The following is a 21,973-nucleotide window of genomic DNA, read 5'->3' on the forward strand; positions in this document are numbered from 1 at the left end:
AAGTTTTCCGCAAACTCTAATAAATCAAGCAGCTACCACGTCACCGCTGCCCGGTTATAACTCTGTACTAGCTTAGTAGATATATATACCAGTTCTAGCCTTCAGCTAGAGGCCAGAGAGCTCCTAAATGTGATGCGAGTACGAGCATGACACAAGTAATTTTTTACTTGGTAACTAGTTACGTAACTAACTGAAAGATCCATAAAACAGTTGAGGATTACTCAGAATGGAATTGTGAAAACGGCACGTCTGCATCTTAACCAGTCAGTCTAAGTAGTTTCAGCAGATACAGTGTTGAAAAATAGTTATGAAACGTTTGCGCCAGAATTGAATTAAAAATACATTTTCATTAGAGAAGCCGTCTAGGCATGAATAGGTACTTTCACCCTTTGGATTGTGCTCCAAATGATGACCTTCGAAATTCATAGAAATTTAATGACGACTGCCATTGTTTATTATCTAGCCCCGTACATTGAGTAGGGCCGCGGCTACACGTGATGTGATACACAGTACACAGTAGGTATATGCATGTTCCCAGAATAGTGGAAGTTATAATTTTACCAAAAGGTAGTCGTCTCGTGCAAGAGCACCGTTACTCGATTTATTCGATACACAACTAGTAGACAGCTGCTGCGTAGGAGGTTCACGCATTTTTCAACAAAGAGCTCGGATTATACACACTCACAATCCACTGGAACATAAGGAAGACAGCTAATATGGTGCCACTCAGAAACCGCGATGACACTCCGATCATGATCACCCGACAGTAGGATCATAATAAATTCGGTAACTTGTGAAGCGGTATGGTATAGCAACAGCGACTTTCACGAAATCAGGAATTAGCTCAGTGCTTTTAGGTTGAACACTCGCCGGTGGGATTCACTTTGCTCACAGCCGAGAAAAGAAAAGACTCAAAGCTGGAATCTGCCGATGTGTCATGACACTTAAGATAGTGTCTGGGGGGTCACTTTATATGACGAAAAACGAACTTTCAGTGCACTGCGGCGCGAGCCGCTCTATCTGTTTGTATGTATTAAACGTGCCGATTGCACGACAGCTCTCGTTCGTTCGTTTCTCATCAGTATAGAGTAACGCTCCTGTACTTACCGTGCGTCACCATTCCCATGAGCAGTCCAATGATCTTTAGGCAGTTTAGAACAAAAGCTGCATTAGACAGTTTCTTCAGCAGAGACATCGAAATAAAAAATTGATTGCACAACTATCCCCAGGAGCAGTCTACAGGTCACTTAGGGGAGTTCAGAAGAAAGCTGCTTTAATAGAATACCCTACCTCAGCGGAGGCATCAAATTGAAGTACTATAACACTTTTAGAAGCGGTACACGTTACCCGATTTGTCGTCATCCATGCCGATGCGGCTACGGCGACTGCAGGTGGTTACTCAGGCTTCGTTGGTGTGCCCTTGTATGGCTAACATGACCAACCTTGGCAGTAAACGTTCGTCTGCATATGCCAAAATCACTGATGAATAGCGCACGTTACTCGATACCTTCTAAATAAGTCACTCATAATGATGGCTGATGATGATGATGACCGTGCTAGCAATAGTGCAGGCGGTTCCGCTGAGCATAAAATCTCTTCCCAGACAGGGGGCGTTTGGATCTGGCAACCAGAACAGGAGTGCCAAGTGTGCGCAGCGATGCAGGTGGGACAACACAGCCGCCAGGGCAGGAGTACATGGCTGGGTCTATGGCTGCATAGTGCAGGTAGCACAAACCGGTGGCCAGGGCCAGGACCGGGTGTACGCTGCGATGCAGGTGGCACAAAACGGTGGCCAGGGCCAGGACCGGGTGTACAGCCGCCAGGGCAGGAGTGCATGGCTGGGTCTATGCAGCGATGCAGGTACCACAAACCGGTGGCCAGGGCCAGGACCGGGTGTACGCTGCGATGCAGGTGGGACGAGACGGCGGCCAGCGCAGGAGCACAGGGCCGGGTGTATGCTGCGATGCAGGTGGCACGAACCGGTGGTCAGGGCAGGAGCGCAGGGCCGGGTGTACGCTGCGATGCAGGTGCCACGAGACGGCGGCCAGCGCAGGAGCACAGGGCCGGGTGCAGGTTACACGAAACTTTTATTTCACCGAATCGGCCTGCCTACCCTCAGCGGGTAGGTAACGGCGGATCACATTACTCGCCGCACATGCCACAATGTCCCAACATACTGAAACTCGGAGCCACGTGCTTCCTGTAAAAAATCCTATGACGGTCCTGGAAAGCTCCTGTTTGTAAAGCCTTACATAAGCTATAATCAAGTGCATTATTGTAATAGCAAAGTTTTTATCAACAGTTTTCTAAAAATATTAGAAATTGAGGGTAGAAAAATATATTTTTATTATTTTTTTCCTGTATAAAATTAACATATGCTTTACTTAAAGCGGTCATTAATGTAAGTATCTAGCTCAAGCGCCACTAGTAGGACCGGAATATGTGATCAATCATCACCACGACTATTGAATCGGACCCTACTGCGTGGGATAAAAACCCCAAGCGCCGGAGCATTATGACCAGTGTCTGAGCTTTTAAAAGCAGTAAATAATAGCATTTTACTCACGGCTTATCAACTCAAACCTTCGTTGCGAAATCCTCAGCAATGGCTGCGTGCGCAGCAGCCGGCAGGCCCCGCGCCTCACGCTACAGCTCCCGGCAGCGAGGACTCCGCAAATTCAATATTATATTTTTCCCCGTCGGAGCGAAGCCGACGAGAACCGTGGCTACATTGAGCCATTTTGCCGAAGTGTTCACTTCAAAAATCAAAAACCAACTGAGGCGCGCGGGCGACTCACTCTATTTATATAGGCACCCGCACCTTGCAAATAAAGGTGGAGAAAAAAATGGACTTTATTTAACTGTCACTGTGACCCTTATGATGCCGAACACGGAGAAAGTCGAAACGCCATATCTCACAATGTTTAACTAGGTTTCAGATAGGCTCAGACTACATAATAAGATTTTTGCGCCGCGATTTTTGTACCTATGTGTTTAATGATTAGCTTTGTTACTTCTTTTCTTTTATGTGTAATAAAGGGTGCGATAAAGAGTATTTTATCTAGTATGAATCTACTAAATAACTAATATTAATCCTACCTCTATGCTCGAACGACTTAAATAACCGCAAAAATATCTAAACTTTTTGCCTTCAATGTGAAGTGTTTCATCATTTCTGTAACGAAGGCACACATGCCTTAGCCTCTCACCTCTGTCCGTATTGTTTGAGACACGTTTTGACAAAAGCAAACTAAAAAACAACTCGACCAAACCAACTCTAGTCAATACAAAAAATTTAGTCATGTTTAACAGGAGTATGACAGCGTTAACATCTGGTTTACGTCAATCTGGTTACGTGTATCTAGTTTTTTTAATCCAAACCATCCTGATGCAAAATATCAGATTAATTTAAATAGGCCTAGATAGTATAACATCGCCAAACTTATTTATTTATTTATTTATTTAAGAAAACTTACAGCTAACACATTTATCATATATAGCAAAAAGTAAAAAACAAAAAGCCAATTAAAAGTTTTCACTAATAACTTACAAATTTAAAAAAAGCCAGGGAAGCCGCTGTTGGTACAACCAATTACGAATTGAATTTTAATAAAAATTAAAACCTATATCCTTAAAGGTAAAATAATTGCAACACAAATAAAAGCTAGACAAACTTAGAACTAAACTTATCAGTTAAGAAATAATAAATGCTCTTGACATCACTATTGAATAAATCAATATCACTGCATTCTATTGCCAGTGAGTTAAACAGGTGGGATGCTCTTAAAAGAAATGAGTTTCGACGGTAATTTGTATGAACCAACGGCACATGCAAAATTAACTTACGGCGGATTTGACGTTGGGGAACTAAAATGTTAATTTTATTTAATAAATCAGGACAATCAATGAGATTCTGACATAACTTCAGGAGAAATGCTATGTCCGACGCATCTCTTCTAATATAAAGAGGAAGTAAATGGAATTGATTACAATGGAATTCGTAACTTATTCTAGGGATTTTAAATTTAAAACATAGGTACCGAATAAACTTTTTCTGAATGGATTCCAGCTTCAATTTGTAGATCTCATAGCGAGGGTTCCAAACTTGACTTGCATATTCGAGATGACTTCTTACTAAAGCACAATAGAGCATTTTAATCGATTTCATTCGTTTAAAATGTTTACAAGACCGAATAAGAAAACCAAGAGCTCTATATGCTTTGTTAACCACGCTCTCAATGTGGTGACCAAAAATCAACTTAGTGTCCATTACCACTCCCAAATCTCTGATTTTATTACAACTTGTTATGGTTTCGGTGTATATACTGTAAGAGACACTTGTGAGATTTTGTTTACGGCCAAACGATACCGAAAAACACTTTGAAACATTAATATCTAACTTATTTAGGATACAATACGATATAACTCGGTTAAGATCGCAAAGTCTGAAAAAAGATATAAACAGAAAACAATAATTAAAAAAATACACGGACGCAATTACTATAGAAAATTGTGCAAAAATTTAAATAAGTATAAATATTATTATTATATTACAAGGGTGTGCACCTTATTTTTTTATCTTTTACGTAGACAATCGGAATAAATTGTGGTTTGGTCGACAAACACACCAAACTATTGAATATTCATAAAACAAGAACAGACACACGCTCAAGCATTCGACAATTTGACTTGAAATTTCACACAAACATCGAGTGAAAAAAGGTTATTTTGTGTTTTAGTGTTTTCGTACAAATATTTGACGCATGCGCCTAGGCGCCGCTGCGCATCTATTAGGATACATTTGAATTCATTAGTTACTCGGGATTTGGTTCTAATCACGAACAGATACCGTACCACCACTGCCACATTAGCGATTAACATCCAGCATCGTCGCTAGCCTGTCAAACACCTGTCAGATCCATTCAAGTCACGCCAGATTTGACATGCGAGCGACGCTGCTGAAGATTTGTTATTTGCTAATGTTCGATGGCGGTAACCCCACAGTATTATGCGCATTGGAAATATAGGTACCTAGTGTGATTAGCAATTCTGACTGTTCGGTCCAGGACCCCAAAAAATACTTCAAATTATTAGATTTAAAAAATATGCTACTGAATCTTAGGTGGTCCTTTATTCCAGTTACCAATAAAATTATCATTGCTATAATTCAATGTTAATTGATAGCTCACCCGCGTTATTATGGCATTTACTTAATATTAATGTAAACCTACATTAATAGAAATATTTGATAAGGTTCTGTAGTAGAATTTCGTCGTATATAATATTGTAGTTCTGTCTTTTTTAGGGTTCCGTAGCCAAAATGGCAAAAACGGAACCCTTATAGTTTCGTCATGTCCGTCTGTCCGTCTGTCCGTCTGTCCGTCTGTCCGTCTGTCACAGCCGATTTACTCGGAAACTATAAGTACTACAGTGATGAAATTTGATGGGAATATGTGTTGTATGAACCGCTACAAAAATATGACACTAAATAGTAAAAAAAAGAATTGGGGGTGGGGCCCCCCATACATGTAACTGAGGGATGAAATTTTTTTTTTCGATGTACATACCCGTGTGGGGTATCAATGGAAAGGTCTTTTAAAATGATATAAAGTTTTCTAAAAAACATTTTTCTTAAAGTGAACGGTTTTTGAGATATCAGCTCTCAAAGTCGTAAAAAGTATGTCCCCCCCCCTCTATTTTTATAACTACGGGGTATAAAATTCTAAAAAAAATAGAGGTGATGCATGCTAATTAACTCTTTCAACGATTTTTGGTTTGATCAAAGTATCTCTTATAGTTTTTGAGATAGGTTGATTTAACTGTAATTTTGCTGCTACGGAACCCTTTGTGCGCGAGCCCGACTCGCACTTGGCCGGTTTTTTAATCAATAAATAGGTAATGGAACAAAATAAACAATGGTACCTATATTATTATGATAAATTATTGTCAAGTCCACGGGTTTGTGTCCATCTGAGCGGAATGGTCTTTGATCTTTATGTAGAATATCTATTATAATAACTAACAATAAAAATCTGCCATAGAACTCTAAAAAAGTTTGTGGATTTTACGACAAAAAGCGGAGGAACTATAAATTGTATGAATTTAGCACCGGAAGCTGTCATTAATCTGTCAGCAACTGGACTAGTAAGTAATCCAATTTCATTGAAAACCTTGTCATTATTGTCCACGACCGATCCATCATAGTACCGACTTTGCTGGGTAAGTGACGATCGGATTCCCGATCGATCTATCAACTAGCAGACAGATTTGTTCAATCCTAACTAATATTATAAATGCGAAAGTAACTGTGTCTGTCTGTCTGTCTGTCTGTTACTCTTTCACGCCAAAACTACTGAACGGATTTGAATGAAATTTGGTATACATATAGTCTAGACCCTGAGAAAGAACATAGGCTACTTTTTATCCCGGAATTCCCACGGAAAAACTTTTTAAGGCGAAGCGAAGCTCGCGGGAACAGCTATAGTAAATATACTCGCGAGCAAGTTCCAGTGACATAGCCTAGCACCAAATTACTCATACACGGAAAAGACTAGCTTAATTACACCATCCGCAATATTAAAGTACATTTTACAGTGTATCAGAATATTACCAACTGAAAACGTTTATATTGTGATTAAATTGAATGTTTCAAAATAAAGGTCTTGTATATTTTTTTATTCTAGAGCTTAAAAAAATTATATATTTCTCTTGATACTGTTACTATATGACGATAAACGATAAAACCTTCACACATAACCATCGACACGTTATCATTACGTCCTACATGCAGACAAAATTGAATCAAATGCATGATACTTAAATATTAAACAATAGTCCAATAGACGAGATACATGCGTGAACATACACTTATGTTGAAAACAATGGGAGAATAGTTTGATACAGAGGTTATTAGTCGAAATCATTTCGATATCGTGTCGTGTATTCGATCATTTAGTTCTTCTTCTTAAGGTTTCGGTGACAGATCATCGTCATCATCATCTTCAGCCTATTATATTATAGCAGTCCACTGCTGGACGTAGGCCTCTCCCGAAGCACACCACTGGATGCGATCTATAGCTTTCCGCGTCCAATCATAACCAGCCACCTTTCGCTTGTCGTCACCTCATCTAGCCGGAGGGCATCCCACACTACGTTTGGCTAGTCGCGGCCTCCACTCCTGAACACGTTTACCCCATCGGTTATCGGTTCTTCGACAGATGTGACCAGCCCACTACCATCTAATCTCACTAACTCGGTTAGCTATGTCGATGACTTTAGTTCTCTGTTGGATTATTTCGGAGACAGATACTAGAGTACATCTAGAGAGGTTTGTTACCGTGGTGAAATATACCTGCTCGTGAGCAATGAAAAAGTTCCAGTGACAAAAGCGGCACCAAATTACTCAAACGTAAAATGCTAGCTTTAAGACGCCGCCTGCAATATTGAAGTACATTTACAACCCCACTATAAAGTCCTGACAATAAAGAGTGAGGTTTTGCAAAGACAACTATCTTTTTTTAACAACTTACCACGTTTAATTATTTATTTTTAATAAGTTTTATTTCTATGCACAAAGTGAGGTTTTTCTAAAAAAATTGTCAAATTCAAATTCAAATTCAAATGGTTTAATCGACGTAAAATTTTACAATTATTTGTCGATAGTCATCTACCACCATTTCACAAAGGCCCCGTCATTGAGAAGGAAAGAAATGGCGAAAGAAACTCCTCGAGCATCTTTTCAACTTTTTCCTTATAATCTATTACAATTTTTACTTATATCTAGTACCTACAATTTTACTTAAGTACCTATATCCATTTCATTTTTTCAATAGCCTTAGCTGAGGTGGACAAGACCACGCGTTTTTGTCGTTTAAATAATCATTTATACTATAGTAAGCTTTACTACATAATGTAGCTTTAACATAATTCTTAAATTTTTGCTCAGTAAGGTTTATTGCTACATTTGGTAATTTATTATAAAAACGTATACAGTTCCCCATGAATGATTATTATTATAAATTCTTTATTGCACATAAAAAACATTGTACAAAGGCGAACTTAATGCTAGTAGCATTCTCTACCAGTTAACCTTTGGTGATGTCGAGAAAGTGGTTGGTAGTGCGATAGGCATAATGATGTGTTTGTTTTCGAAAGTCTGAGTGTGGGGAAAAGCAACTTATTTTTGTTTCTGTTGTCTCAATACCGTGAGTGGCTCCTACTTTAATAAATGAATTTAAGTTTTTACGAACATACATAATATTTTCATAGATATATTGGCATGGAACAGTTAGTATACCTATTTCCTTAAACGTATCTCTTAATGAAATTCTAGACCCTAATACATATATGGCTCGAATTGCTCGTTTTTGCAGAACAAAGATTTGATTAATGTCAGCCGGTCGTCCCCACAATAGAATTCCGTAAGACATAACACTATGAAAATAACTAAAATACACAAGCCTGGCTGTATCTACATCTGTTAACTGTCTAATGGTTCTAACCGCATAAGCTGCAGAACTCAATCTACCGGCTATCCTCTCAATATGGGGTCCCCATTGCAACTTTGAGTCAATTGTAATACCCAGGAATACCGTTTCATTTACTAACTCTAGCTTATCGTTATTCAATGTCAAATATGTCTCTACTTGTCTTACATTAGGCAAAGTGAATTTAATACATTTTGTTTTCTTGGAGTTAAGAGCTAAATTATTTACAGTGAACCAATTAGCAACTATGGAAAGAGTACTGTTTGCATTGTCAAAATTGACTTCTTGTCGCTTCAACTTAAATATAAGTGAAGTATCATCAGCAAACAGTACTATCTCACATAATTTATCTACCAAAAACGGTAAATCGTTAACATATACAAGAAACAAGAATGGTCCTAAAATCGAGCCTTGGGGAACACCCATACTGACAGGACAACCAGCCGAACGCACTCCATTTATGTCAACTAGTTGAGTTCTGTTGCTCAAGTATGATTCCAATAATGTAAGAGCTTTGCCAGTTAGCCCATAATATTTAAGTTTCATAAGTAGAGTGGCATGATCCACACAATCAAATGCTTTCGATAGATCGCAAAATACACCCACAGCATCAAGACGTTCCTCCCAAGCACTAAATATGTGTTTGACCAACGCGACACCAGCGTCAGTTGTAGATCGACCTTTGGTGAAACCGAACTGTTGGTTATGGAGAAGGCCGTGAATACTAAAGTGCGAAAGCATTTGATGCAGCATGATTTTTTCAAATATTTTACTCAGTACTGGCAAAACTGATACAGGCCTAAAATTATTGGGATCATTTTTCTCACCAGATTTAAAAAGCGGTATTAGTTTACTAAGTTTCATCAAATCGGGGAATACACCGACCTCAATGCATCTGTTAAAAAGATTAGCCAAGTGGGGTGCTAGGATATCAATAACATGACTAATAACTTTAACGGACATGCCCCATAAATCTTCTGTCATTTTTTAGGGTTCCGTAGCCAAAATGGCAAAAACGGAACCCTTATAGTTTCGTCATGTCCGTCTGTCCGTCTGTCCGTCTGTCCGTCTGTCCGTCTGTCACAGCCGATTTACTCGGAAACTATAAGTACTACAGTGATGAAATTTGATGAGAATATGTGTTGTATGAACCGCTACAAAAATATGACACTAAATAGTAAAAAAAAGAATTGGGGGTGGGGCCCCCCATACATGTAACTGAGGGATGAAATTTTTTTTTTCGATGTACATACCCGTGTGGGGTATCAATGGAAAGGTCTTTTAAAATGATATAAAGTTTTCTATAAAAACATTTTTCTTAAAGTGAACGGTTTTTGAGATATCAGCTCTCAAAGTCGTAAAAAGTATGTCCCCCCCCCTCTATTTTTATAACTACGGGGTATAAAATTCTAAAAAAAATAGAGGTGATGCATGCTAATTAACTCTTTCAACGATTTTTGGTTTGATCAAAGTATCTCTTATAGTTTTTGAGATAGGTTGATTTAACTGTAATTTTGCTGCTACGGAACCCTTTGTGCGCGAGCCCGACTCGCACTTGGCCGGTTTTTTAAATTTAATTCTTTATAAGTGGTAATTATGGTCTGTGTATTTATACCATGAAATTGAAAGTCGAGATCGCAAGGCGGTGCATTCCCTCTTAGCAAACGTTCAGCTTCAGCGCAAGACGAATCAAGGTTCTCAGTTGTAGCTATCTGTATACTACGGAAAAAATCTTCAAAGACGGAAGCCACTTCTTCACTAGATGAAACAATTTTATCATTAATTTTAAGTTCAAAATTTAAATCACGTGGTTTATTCTTCCCGGTTTCAGTATTAATGATATTCCATACGGTTTTAATCTTGTTATTAGAGTTTTTAATCTTTCTATTTATATAATCTGATTTAGCTTGGTGGCAAACGGCTTTGAATATCTTTGTATATTTCTTTACATAATCTCTAAAGTTATCGTCATGAGTAAATGTACGCTGTTCATAGAGATCATATAATTTACGTCTGCTCTTATAAATTCCCGATGTTGCCCAGTCATTAAGACTTAGTTTACAATTAACATCTACTTCTTTCTTAGTGAACACGTTTTCAAATTCTCGAGACAAACCTTGAAATATTTCCTTAAAGGCATCATTGGGATTTCTTTCAGAGCTTCTACAGTAGTCAAGTTTACTGTTCAATCGAGATTTAAACTTATCAATTCTGTATGATGTTACTGGTCTGAACTTGAAAGTGGCTGACTTACGTTCAAAAGTACAAGGAAACGTAATAATTTGCCCACTGTGGTCGGATGGTAAACAATTGATTACAGAATGATTAGTAAAATCACAATTACAGTAAATATTGTCAATACAAGTGGCTGAGGTGGGAGTAATTCTGGTAGGTTCCAGGAAGACATTACTTAAATTATATGACTTGAACAAATTAATTATACAACATTTCATAGAAGTCTCAACTAATAAATCAATATTAAAATCTCCCACCACGACCACTTGTTTTGAGCTCTTAGATAAGATGGTAAGACTATCCTCCATCACTTTCTCAAATACTTTATAGTCAGAAGACTCAGAAGAGGGGGGCCTGTACACGCTTAAAATTATATACTTGTCCATCTCAACACAAGCTAGTTCAGCTATTCTTTCGACCGATAATTTTACAATATCTTTCCTATCCTTACATTTTAAATTTTTCTTTACAAATATTAATGATCCTCCTTTGTCTAACGATTTCCTATTAAATGAGCTAATAACATTGTAATTTTTTACATTAAAATTCATGTCATCATTTTTAAGGTGATGCTCAGTAATACAAATTATGTCTATGTCGTATTGTTCTAAAAATAACTCTAGCATTAGAAGTTTGCGAGAAAGCCCCTGAATGTTCTGGTGTACAACTCTCAGTTGCTCATCTCTTGTCGTGCATGGCAGTTTAAATTTACATTAGTATTACTACTAACTATCGTATCAGTTGGTCCTACTTCTGTTATACTACTTATAACAGGGTCATAAATATTGTAAGCTAACAATTTAGCTATCTGTCGCTTATAAAACTTAGGTACAAATAATGTACTCTTGGTCAAAATAAAATTGTGAATAAATTTATTTGTATCGAAATACATCATCTGTTCCCTATGACCAAATGTCATGTTAAATATCAACATATTTAACTCATGTATCTGAGTGTTCTGCTTATGAGACCGTGAAGCGGAATAGGGAAACGCACAGATTATCGTTTTCTTGATTTCCATGGTAGAAAGGGCGTCATAGCATCTTATTAAGTCATTTTCTGTCACATCTAAGCTGTTTCCAATTAACAATACTAATGTAGTGTTTGCACTGTATTGTCCTGACAAAATTCTATCTACAATTTGGTTATAAGAAGCCCCTGGCATACATATATTAATGACTTTTTGTTTAAGATAGTCATTTAACATGTGACCCATTTTGCTACCTAGCTTATCTGAGAAGACAATTGTCTCATAAGGAGCTTCTCGAAGCAGGCAGGTACTCGGTGTTGAAGACAGGGCAATCTCGGACCGGTCGCACGGTGACGGGCTGCTCGTCGGGACGGCTGGCTCGTCGTTGCAGACTGTAGTAGCTGGCTCGTCGTTGCAGGCTGTACTAGCTGGCTCGTTCACATGAAGAGTGCAGGCTGGTGGCAGCTGAGTGTCAGTTAGTAGGACACAACTCGTCGAGACGGCGGGCTCGTTGTTGCAGGTTGTAGTAGGTGGCTGAATCTCATCAGGGGGGCAGGCAGATGGCAGCTGATGTAGCTGAGTGTCAGTTGGTAGGACACTGTCTGCTGGCTGCTGGTGCTGTTCAGGTGAAGCACTCTGGTTGAACCCCGAAAGAGGTGCCGACATCTGGGGACTGGTGGTTTTATCCCCAGAGTATGGCGTACGGGTACTATTTAGGGCAGACTCTAAGTTGACCAGTCTGCGCTGCAACATTGCCATGTTCATCTCGTAGTAGCTGTTGCATTCCGAAAGGTCCTGCCTATGGACTAAAATATCCTTCTCATACTTATGGACCAGTAGTCCAAGTCTAACATTTTCTTCTTTTATAGATTTCATTGGTTTTTGGAACTTTCTCAAAGTATGTTGACATCTCTTTATAGATCTGTTGATTTTACAGTATTTTTTCCGTTTATTCGCACCGATAATATTGGGTGTTACTTTGTGTTCGCAGGGTTCTTTGCAAGGTGTAGTGAGGTCTATGGTAGGTACTGCTTTACATTGTGAGTTGATCAGTTCCTCATACAAAGCGATGGTTTTATCATTTTCATCCCGCTCTTGCTCTTCATTCCGTCTTTGGAGCTCTCCGTTGGCCTCAGCCAGCTGTTGTTCCAGGCTGTGGATTTGCGACAGAGTAGCTTCATGGATGTTCTGGCACTGCTGGTATGACCTCAGTAGACCATTGAGCTCATCACACTTGCCTTGCAGATCTTGGTACTGGATATCCTGTTCTACTAATTGGTTTTTTAGCACTGTGTTCTTTTTTAAGATGCACTCAAATTCCATTTCATTTTCATCCCGTTCCTTCATGAGTTGGTCGGTCAGTTCACGGGATGCTTTGAGGTCCTCCAGGGCTGTCCTCAGCCGGAGTTCCAGGTCACGGGTATGTGCCTTGCTTCGGGACATCATCTTGGTTTTGTCTGAAAAAACACGGGGTGCTACGGTAGTATATCGGTATAGGATATGGGGTGAATAGTCAGAGCACCAGATAGGGCTTATTTTTCAGGGTTTTATTTACAGAACAAATGTTACAGTAACAAATGTTTATTCATGAAGTTACTGATAATTTATAAGCAATTTGGTAGTAGTAGAATTCAAATTGTAACTGATTTTCACCAATGAATTGTTATTATTTTCTAAACAATAATATAATACTTTGAGTAAACTAAAAATACCTAATTTAGTTAAAAGGATGTTTTGTTAGTTATCTATGTAACAAGTACAGGCATTCAAATTCACTTCCACATATAAGTCAAGTGAACCGAGCACACAAGTCATAGAAGGATTAAATTCCCTATTCGAAAACTCCTAAACCAGGACTACCTACTAGACTACAGGGATGGGGAGCAGGTAATGTTAGAAGGGAATATTCCTAAATAAAAAATTTACTTATAAAATGTTGTTTGAACAATTTGATCCTATGTATTGTGGTAAAATTTGAAATTAAACAATGAGACGGGACAGGGAGACTACAGTTTAGTTTAGGATAAACTAAGTTACTAGGTTTTAAATAGTAAAGATGAGATTGAGAAGAGAAATAAAAATAACTAAAAAACTAAGTTAAATACCTACTTATTGGAAAGAAAAGGAAAGTAAAACGGCAAAGAGAGTTAGAATATCTTAATTTAAACTAAGTATAAAGGCTAAAGGGAGGGAAAACTAGATAATTTTACAGAATACTCGCCTGATAATTCGTTGGAAATTTGAAGTTTGACAGGTTATAGATGGTTCCAATTTCAACCTCATCAATTTGGTTAAAAACTTGTCTTGAGGCTCAAACTTCACTTGTTACACACTTTTCTTAAAAAAAAAAAATCGTGAATATATACAAAAAATTGTGATCGTACATATCATGATTTTTTACATCTCAGTATAAAAAGACTAGTCTAGAATATTTTTTATTATCTTCCTATTTAAAGTTTCATTTTAAGTATTCATCTAGTAGTAAGTATCGATAAATAAAATTAAAATATAGGTATTTGACATAAGCCTGAATTTTATCACATTTTTTCTACTCTAATAAAAGTTTATGGTTAAAGCTCGATGTTTCATTTGATAAAAGCTTGGAAAGGTACCATGAATCAAACTCTACAATAATATGAGAGCGGTATATATTTAATTGATGCATAGCTATTTAGTAACAATACATCCATGAATTCCGGTTTTAATGGACTCTTATTACAATCATATTAGAGTTAAATGCCATCCTTTTAAAAAAATTAACCACATGAACAACTTATCAATTTTATAAATTTTTACTGAAAATCTTCCACAAAATACTCAAAGTTGGTACAGTATACATATTTGTAGAATAAAGCATGAAAGAAATATATTGTTTCTCTTTATTTATTTAATTATTTATTGTACAAATATTACAAATAAAAGTACAAAGGGTGGACTTAATGCTAAAAGCATTTAGATATACATTTGTGGTAAATACCTACCTTCTTTTTACTTTTTTTTAGATATCACAATCTTGCTATCAATAATATCGTCGCAGTCGTAGAACAATGACGGATCTGCAAAACAGCAACTTTACAGGAGAGCCAGTTAAAGTTTTTAAACAACGTTTTGTTCGATAAAATGAAAACGGCTGAAGCAATTCATTTGAAATTTGGTCACATTATTATAGGAATGGACTTTTGCAATATAGCCTGTATAATTAGTCTATAATAAGTCTAGGTTTCCTGAAAAATCAGATAGGTCATTGTTCTATGTATCCTTCTATATCGCATTATATGATACGTCGTTTTTTTACGGACTTTTATTGCGTATCTAATGGCGTATTATACTTTTCGTCGTTGTTTTAGGGAATATATGGAAAAATTCAAATACGGATCTTTAAATAACCTATTTAGGAGGGTGCTGATTGCGCAATATTATTTTTTGTTTAGGTCCTAATTTTTTTACAAAATACAATTATTTTATAAAATGTTTTTTGAATACCCCATTGTGTCCAAGCATCAGTCAATAATCATCCAATGCTAAACATAGGCCTCTCCCAAGGAGCTCCACAACACTCGGTCCTCGGGCTTCCTCATCCAGCCACCACTGGCTACCAGCCTACGGTTGTCCTTATTTGTGACTCAAGAATTCGTCGACCCCAACGGTTATCGGTTCTTCGGCAGATATAGCCAGTCCACTGCCACATCAGCTTGCACATTTTGACAGCTATGTCGGTAACCTTAGTCCTCTGTCGGATACCCTCATTTCTGATACGATCCAGCAGAGAAACCCCAAGCATAGTACGCTGAGCGACTTTAAATCGGTGGACCAGTACTACCGTCAGTGCCCACCTATCTGCCCCATACGTCATCACTAGCAAGATGCACTGGTTTAAGAACACTTTTGTCTTCAGGCTCTAATGATAAAAGTCTTCTTCTCTGATCAGGGATGGCCGAGGAGAATATGTGACGGAGTTTCCCAACTCAATTGTGACATTTGTGACCCTTTGCTGGGCAAATGTCTCTTCCTGGGTCTTCTAGCTATCCCTGTTCATGGCCTCATCATTCCACTTCCTACTAAACACGTCTAGGTCATCCCGTTATCTTCTTCTGGGTCTGCCCCTGTGCCGGCGGCCGTTATCGGCTACCCATTTGGTAGCATTTTTACCCTACCTATCCGGCTGCATACGACATACTACTCACTTCAGTTTGGCGGTCTTAGCACCCACGACGAAGGACGCTATCTCGCCCAAATAAATTACTCATTGACATATTGTATTTCCTGCCTATCTACCTCAACCCTACGTTTCGTGCTGTTGGTCATGTCTGTTGTCTTCGAACGGTTCACCTTTAGTCCAACTTCAAGGCTTGCCGTGGATAGCTCTAGCAACATTTGTTGGGGCTCGGGCGTTGAGTGGGAGAATAGGGCAATATCGTCCGCAAAACTGAGGTTTGACTATTTTTTACTTCCGAAATTGATGTCCTTGTCCTCCCAGGACTCTGTCAACTTCTTGAAGACTTCTTTGAGGAAAATTGTAAAGCGTGTACAGCGAATTTCGCGTGTATGACATCCTTTTCAATCGGAAACGTTGGACCAGTACCAGGTTTTTCCAATTTCACGTTGGCTGAGCTGTTTATGTAGATAGTACCAACGAGTTCGATGTAGGTTGGATGAATTTTGTGGTGTTAAGGGCGGAAAGTATTGCTTGATGGTAGATAGTGTCGAAACCTTTTGTATAGTCAATAAATACATGGTAAAGTGGTGTGTTAAGCTCTATGAACTTTTCAATAATCTGATTCAGCGTGTATAGAGGGTTCGCGGTAGAATAACTAGGTCGGAAACCGGCTTGTTCCGGTGGTTGATGTTAGTTAAGCAGAGGACGGATGCGATTGTGAATTATTTATACATTTATACATAGTTTCCGAGGTCGGATTTCTCACCCTTTTTATGGAGAAGTAAGTATAATGTGAGAATTAAAGAATTTACGGGGAATTTTTCCTGAAATTAATACGTGAATAAAGTGGGCTCACCTATTTTTAAGAGGAAAAGCCCCAGTATGAATCGAGTGCTGGTGATTGTGAAACAGCTGAGGAAAATTATCATCCCCAAGCAGTTCAAGATGATCCTTACATAGCTACGGATAAGATGATACCAATTTCCTTAATTATTTACTGCCCGCAAACAGTAAATTCACTGCTGTCCGATCACGTTGACTCCCCCGCGATGCCATTCACCCCTAGAACTAGAAAATTTACTGATTGTGGTCAGTCAATGAAGGAAATTGCTGTCATCTTATCCGTAAGGATCCTCTCAAACTGCTTCGTGATGGTCATTATCCTCAGCTGTTTGACAATCACCAGCATTCGGTTGATGCTAGGACTTACCTTTTGCAGCTGATGTGGCTGGAAAAACATAATTCCAAACCTACCCGCATGGTACCGTGCTCCCATCGTCACCTGCATCTGGCAGTAGAGTTGATGAACAAAAAAAGTACTTAAGTACATAATTTTAAATTTTTTTTAGCACATAGTTTTAAAAACATAATAAATTAGCAAAAATATACTGAAAAATCATAAATTTATTTATTTTCCATTAAAAATACGTAATATTAGGAAAGAACAACGACGTATCCTAAAATAATTCCAAAGAATAACGACGGTTATCTACACACGTCTACCACTTATCCATAAAACAATGACGGTATATACAAAACACCAATAGTTAGGACAAAGAACATAGTCGCATTTGAAATACCGTCACTAAATTTAACAAACAAACAATATTGTTTTTTTAATACACCGTACCTAATTATAACTAACTTCTCAATGATTTTAGCGAAAATTAGGGCTTTTATTTTTTTAAAACAAAGTTCCAAGAATAACGACGGATTTAAGAGACCGTCTTTGTTCTATGGGAGAAGTATTAAAAAAATATTTACATGGAAAACAGAACTTTTTAAATAATAATTATAGCAAAAAAACATTTTAAGTACTCATTACGTGTTCCATGAGCTCCTACAGAGAACACTGACAGAACAAACAAACCGTCGCGCGGGAGCGGGTCGCGGGGGGCGAGGGTCACCGCGGAACATCGACGGGACGGCACAAGCGCCCATGTTCTACGCGAAAAAATCAAAACCGTCAGTGTTCGACTCTGTATTTCGCTTATTATAAAAGATTTTTAAAAAAACTTTTGTTGTATAGGTAAATAATGAAATTTTAAAGAAGAATCTGCAATAATCCGAAAATCGAAAAAAATCAGATCCGTCACTGTTCTACGACTGCGACGATATGGTCTCCCTACACCATGACCGCATTGGAGACGTGCCCAATGACTTTACGATCCGTCTCTAGCAATAGTTCAAAATAGGTCCAATATAAAAGATGTCCACCTAACGCTACGAATCCTATAAATTACGTTTTTTATAGTCTGGTCGCGATTTAGACCATTTAAGAGTGAGTTTTAGACATTGATGGTCAGTAAACTAATTTATGTTTACTTTTTGGATCCAATTCTAATGTGTTTTATTTGACGGGTCGCCAACTTGTATAGGGCGCCACCGTAATAAAAATTGTTATATTGGCCACACAACACAAAATAACGTGTGATATTTTCGTATACATTTGAATTTAAAGTGCAATAAATTGTACCAAATACAATCGATTAAATCGATTTGCATTTAAATACATTTTATAGCTAATGGATGGTCCATGCAAACGTCACATTATGTATTTCTAATCTTTGCTTTGTAATTAAAAGAGAACACAAATGTTATCACTTAGGCATTTTCCAGTCCGATCACTATTTTATATCAATTAGTGCCGGATTGTGTATGTTTACGTATACAGGGTGTTGCAAAATTGTAATACATATAAGGCACAACTTGCGCCTTACAGTAAAACCTTAAATTTCATTTACAAAGGCTTATTAAATTCATATTTTTTCTTAAATGCATAATACCAAACCTAACTGAAACTGTACCGTTTTTTCAAAAACTTCTCGTAAAATCAACCTGCTTAATCAATTTTGGAGGTAAAACATAAAAACCCCCTCAGTCACCTTACGACTATCAAACAGAAGAAATTGAAATGAAATCAGAGCAGTACTCGTAGTTTCAGTGCTTTGCGATATTAAAAACACATGCAGAAACATCAATCTTATAACAGTGTTCATTTCGGTGGGTGGTTAAAAAGAAGGCTGCAGCACTAAAGCAGACGTTTACAGGCGCTATAAAGCAGCACAAATTAGGCGCAACTAAATTCCTATGACAGTAAAAGCCGTGGACGCGTTTATGTGCAAGCAGGTTATCGGTAAGGGCTGTTCTCAACTAATACATTTAAGTCAGTCCTGTGTCAACAGGGAGTTAGAGCCAAAATATCTAAATTAAGATTTCTTATAATAATATGGATATACTATTTACATATAGTAATGATTTACATAACAAGGCAATAAAGTTATCAGTAGGCATGGTACAAGCATATTTTTAAATTGCGTAATTTTTCAGTTAAATGGAAAATAAATTTGATGATAAAGTAGTGCTTATTTCTTAAGCATCACATTATAAAATTACTTTACGGTATTCGTTTCACTGTATAGTTTTTTAGCAAGCAAAAGATCACCAACTACACTCACGAGCAATGAAGAAGTTCCAATGACATATAGAACGTCAATGGCAGGTGCAACTCTTTCATTGCTCGCGACTGTATTTTGTTTCTCATTCACCAAGAGGCTCCATAGACGGCGGGTCGGTCGGGCAGGCGCCGGCAGGTTATCTAGAAGTAGCGGCGGGGCGATGTACTCGTAAATCGGGCGGTTTACGCTCATGTCGCGACCCGGGTGGTCCCGGCCGCTTCAATTCGGACTCCATCTTGGATTTCACTATTCAGTAGTAATAAGTTGCCGGGAATTGAGTTTTGTCTGAATTGAATCGCTCAACCAATAGCAATGATTTATCGGCGCGCGTGAAAAGGCAGTCAGGAAAAGCTGGACTGATTGTGCTATTCAAAACTGAAACTGAATGCGTTTTAGTTTAGCGTTCCTGATGCTACAATCAAATGTGTAATACTTTGAGCGACGAGTTAAATAATATTTTCTAGAGATTGCTAAGCCTAAGGTCATGAATGCGCTAGAAAATTCAATTAAATGTAATGGATGCTTATGGCATAACACCGTCCACTTAGCCATGTCGCTGGTGTCGTACTGAGTGCTATAATTTTGTGCGATATCATATTGTTTGAGCTAAGTGTGAGCTGTCGATGTAGATCACGGCGAGTGCGTACATTCCATTTTGTTCTCGACGGGGTTGGAAGAAATTACTTTCGTAGATATGTTCTTGTCTTGCGCGAATGTTGTGAAATGTTTAATGGTGGTGTGTAATGTTATGATCTGAGCATGTTTTGTGTTGGTGTTGATAAAGATTTTGTGTGAATATACGTAGATAAAGATTATAATAATTTGTTAAATATCAATTTTTACCCTAATTTAGTAAATAGAGTAATGAGTTATGGCTGAGAAAAAAATGCAGATATTACCACCCATTCACTGAACAAAAAGGTACTGCAAAATGCTAATTTATCATTGCTCGTGAGCATACTCTCTCTGACGCCATACGGTGAAAATCCAAACAATGCAGCCAAGGTAAGGTCACATTTCAAGAATTCCAGCACAATTCCCGCAACCAAAAAAAAGCATAAAATTAAAACATTGTCATCAATAAACCAAATCGAAACCCCTAGCCCGGAACGGATAAATCGCGGAGATAAGATTTATATTTCTCAATATCTAAAATAAAGCGGTGAACGTCCACAAATCACACCAATCGGCGTTCCGCGAGCATTTACAGCGAAACAGGCGAACAAAACCACACAAATTATATCTGGGGAGATCTATATCCCTATTCGAATATGGGATCGAAGTTACGAGCGGCGCGTATCCGTCGATCGACCGCCATATTTCGTCGAGTGCGCGCGACATACCGCGCCGGCAGATGGCGCGAGCGTCGCTATCGAACATCTCGGCCCGGACATTTTTGTGGACTAAAAGAAGTATTAGCCATAAAATCGGAAACCCCGCGCTATACCGACTTAGCAAATACGCGATCGGCATTTGATTTATCTGCGGTATGCTCCGCTCGGAATTTTTATTGTTTGTTTGAATTCGCCAAATAGATTGGCCGTAAACATTGAATGTGGATGTGTTAAAGTTGAAACCTTTAATTTATAAACATAATGGCGGCCTACTATCGGGTTTTATGAGTTTTCTTGAAACACCCACGTCGTTTCAATAATAATTTGCATGTTTGATTCGGCCCGGCATGGCACGCGCGCTTTTATGTTTGGGACGGTCGCTTGTGTGACTGCCACCTTATTTATGGAGATCCAATTGATTACCGTTAGATCTTGTAATCCCAGATAATACTTGAAAAAATGGTAATCATAAAAACTACTACTTTACCTCAGGTTTTTTGATACCCTAATTTATAATAGGTAAGTTGACTTCCGTAAAATATCTACTTCCACAATTTACTGTATCAAAAAGCCAAAACGCGCACGCCCAGCCCCTATCATCCCTCAGAAAACAAGCGACTACTACACTATAAAAATTAAACGAATAAATAACCGATATCGGGTTCCATCGGTGAGAAATAGTACGGGACATCTTGCGTTGTTAACCCGGGGTCGTGCACAACACTAAATTTATTTTAGTGATGTTCTGTTAAAGATACGTTATCCCGAGCTACTGTGCCCGGGCAAGATGTAGCGATAACAATTCCCGGCTCCAATAAAATTTGTTGCGGAACCTACCGTGCTCTATGAAAAAGTTAATTTTAGCTTTTTTCTGTTCGCCATGTGGCTTGTTTGTGGTATAGGTGTCGTGTTATGGTTTGAAAAAAGTAAATGGTGTTTTTTTGTTATGTTACCTAAGATACAAAAAAATATTGTTGAGGTATTCAGTAGGAGAAATTTTAATATTTTTGTAGTAAAATTATCAGTAATTGGTACAGTTTCAACTATGTACATAAATTTAACGAAAAGTTTTTTCTTGACTAATAACATGCTAGACTTAAATTACTAACTCAACTAATATCGCAGTTTAAGTAGTAGGCACCTATTTTAAAAACCATATAAACTATGCAAGAACAGATGTATTAAATACTCGCTCCACGGTTTCCCACATATTTCAAATGACATATAGGTCTTTTATCGAGCCCACGCTGTTTTATCGTTTGATTAATTGTGCCAACATAAAGTTACGGATGGTATCTCGAGTCCCATACGCACTGTCTGTCATTTTTCTATTG

This window comes from Plutella xylostella, chromosome 29 (assembly GCF_932276165.1).
Source record: "Plutella xylostella chromosome 29, ilPluXylo3.1, whole genome shotgun sequence".
Lineage (NCBI taxonomy): Eukaryota > Metazoa > Arthropoda > Insecta > Lepidoptera > Plutellidae > Plutella > Plutella xylostella.